The following is a 3,473-nucleotide window of genomic DNA, read 5'->3' as shown; positions in this document are numbered from 1 at the left end:
CAAATCTTTAAAAGCATGTGATGTAGTGTAAGAAAATGAGGAGATAGGATTCTAGCATGAAAATTGTTGTACATTTTCTACTCGTGTCTAGAGCTGGAAACTAATGAAAGACAGATTCTCAGCCTAAAATGCCAATGAAAGTACTTACCTTTGACAGTGTCTTCCCTGCTCCTCCAGCTGTCTGCAGAAGCTATTCTTCTGTTATTATAAACATTTCACAATGACATTCTCAGTGATTCTTAATCTGTCATCTATTATTAGCCTCTGCAAGACTTAGAATCCCAGCAGATCTGTGTCTCATCTATCATGTTTTCAAGTGTGAGGAGTCTTTCTAACACAGAAGAGTTCTTATTCTTAAATTCAGCAAGAGTACAGGCAAAAGGCATTGAAAGAGGCAACCTGGTATTCTCTACTCTTTGAATTTAGATAGGCATTCAGACTGTAGGATATCTATCTGCTAGATGATCTGTCAGTGACTAACATCTAGCAAAACAAAAAAAAAAAAGACACATGTTTTTAGGGTGCAATATCCTAGCTCAATATGTATTCACAGCACAATAGTAAATATAGACTGATTCCCCCAGGATGCTAATAATTTGTACATAATGGGCATTAAAAGTGTAGCATGTATATGCCTATATGATATGTATTCTAATATATGCTGCATGTGCACATACAAGAACCATATTTGCACATACAAGGCTGCAGTCTGCAATTCTCCATGGGAAGGAAATTTATTCTAGTAAACACTGTGTATGAATGAAAAGGGATACTATGAAAAAATGGAGCCTAGCTACTTAAAGCTATTTTCCAAGACAGGTCTTAAAGTGCTTCACCTTCTGTGATTATGATTACATAAAACCAGTTAAATTATAAATCTTTAAGTAGTAAATGAACATTTAGGGTCTCTCAAACTAAAAAGACTGCATTATATAGGGCTAGCCAGAATATTTAGTGAGTAGAGATACTTGTTTCCTGTAATAATACATAGCCAGGCACATACACACACACATAGATGTCTTCATATATAAAATAATAAATGTTCTCATTGTGAACATAATGAACTTTCTTAATGAATAAGACTTGAGGTTTGTTAAAAATCAACCTGAGTAAAATAAGGTAATGTAAATATAAGGGAGTGCTTGTAGCATAGCCAAAATCAGTCATTCCTGCTGTTGGGGCACATGATCACATCTAGGACTAAGAAGTGATTCTCCATACATACATGGGTATGTTTTTGAACAGACAAATAAATATACACATATATATGGATTAAGCTTATTTCTTTGTGTTCAGTAATTAGTTCTTTTTAGAATTTGTTTTACACTTATTTATATTATTTGTGCATATAGGTCAGGGAGCAACTTCAGTGAGTTGATTCTGTCCTTATACCTTGTAGGTTCTATAGTTTGATAACAAGCTTACCACTAAGCCTTCTGGTCAGTTAGCATATTTGTTTGTCTAAAACTCAGCAGTTTTCAGGGTATCACATGAAAAGACATATTTGGACTAGTTTGGAGTATTTGTAGATCATAGATAGCTTAGGTCATAAGTAAAAGGAAATTCATTATTTGCCTTCACTCATCCAAGCATATACCAGTGGCATATTTCAATTTATTGGGTCTGTTATAAGAAAGGACATGTAGTAGCTGACTAACTCTTACAAATTACATTGTAGTTCCCTAGCTAAAAATTCCAAGTGTGTTTTACAGAGATTGAGATTTTATCAGGGTTGTGAAACTAGAAAGGTTATCAGTATCTGGAAAAGCAGGACTAGTATTTTGTTTCCTTGCTTGGTTGTTGTTTTCATCTTCTAGTTTCTTCTTCCATTTTTTTTTGTTTAAGGTGTTAAAATTTTATTATAAAAACCTTTACTAGTTTGATTAGTGTTTCTTCCAACATTATTTTCAGGTTATTGTGAAAGTATCTTTTGGTAATTTCTATTTAAGTACCTTTGTAATTTACATTTAGAGAGGTTACTGAATTTTATATGTTAGTTTTATACTATGCTACATTGCTGAAAGGGTTCATCAGAACATAGAAATTTACTGGCAATGTTTTTAGGATCCTTTTTTTTATAATTCATATCTGCAAATAAAGATACCTTGACTTCTTCTTTTTTTTCATATTTGTATCCTCATGATCTCATTCAATTGTCTTACTGCTATAGCTAAGACTTCAAATACTACATAGAATAGCTATGGAGACAGAGGATACCCTTGTGTTGGTTCTGATTTTAGTAGAATTGCATGAGTTTCTCTCCTTTTAAGATGATATTGGTTGTGGGCTTCCTATTAACCTGCCATTATTAAGATATTTTCCACCGGGCAGTGGTGGTGCATGCCTTTAATCCTAGTACTTGGGAGGCAGAGGCAGGCAGATTTCTGAGTTCGAGGCCAGCCTGCTCTACAGAGTAAGTTCCAGGACAGCCAGGGCTACACAGAGAAACCCTGTCTCTTGAAAAACAACAACAACAACAACAACAACAACAAAAAACAAAAAAAGATATTTTCCTTGTATTGTTAGTCCCACCAGGACTTTTTTTAAGTGTAAATCTTTGTATTGATTAATATTATAAATCAAAACAAAATCATAAGGACAAAAATCAAATACTTCTTCAAAGTCATTACCAGAGATAATACACAACTAAAGTTATGTGTATCTGTCTGAAAACACTTATCCTTCTGATGGTAAGAAAATTACAGGAATGGTATAGAGTCAAGAAGAGTATATAATGCCATCCAAATTTACATTTCTGGATACTCCAGATGAGCTGGGCATTCCTATTATGAATTTAATTTGATTATATGTAGGAGGAACAATCCTAAATATGAATCACACATTTTGGTGATTGCCCACATAAAAAAGAAATGGAAGAAATATTTTTGTTTTATTCTTGCTACTCCTCAGTCTCACTAGCCAGTTCCTCTATCTTGTTTTTGAGACTAGTATTAAATCAAACTTCTTCCAATGTATACCTATCTAGGGATCTACCAGAATTCAGCCTAGATTGGAACTGTAGATAGTTAGCCTTGTAGACCAAACCACTACTAGATTCTTACTCTTTATGTTGTGAGACAGCCACTATTGTACTACCCAGACTACACTTGTCTTGTTCCCACCAGGTAGGACCTTCATGTCCTGCCAAAAGTAGCATTTTAAGTGGGTACTAGGTATCCAAAACTTAGGTATACATATTTGTGCTGTAGGTACTTTACCTATTGCATAGTCTCCTCAGTCTTTGACTATGATCTTTGAAGAAACTTCAACAAAAACTCATCAGGCAGTAGAGGAATCCAGTGTCTCATAGAAATGACTATGCTTGAGAATATCTGTTCTGCTCACTAAGCCCCAGTAAGAATTATTATCTTTCTTCTTACAACTATGGAATTCTGTATTAAATAACCTGGCCCTTTGCTCAATCACGTCTATAAAGTCATCTATACTGTACATTATAATACTCTCAACATTTA

This window comes from Grammomys surdaster, unplaced genomic scaffold, assembly GCF_004785775.1.
Source record: "Grammomys surdaster isolate TR1022 unplaced genomic scaffold, NIH_TR_1.0 62, whole genome shotgun sequence".
NCBI classification, from domain to species: domain Eukaryota; kingdom Metazoa; phylum Chordata; class Mammalia; order Rodentia; family Muridae; genus Grammomys; species Grammomys surdaster.
Note: the sequence above shows the minus strand (reverse complement) of the source record.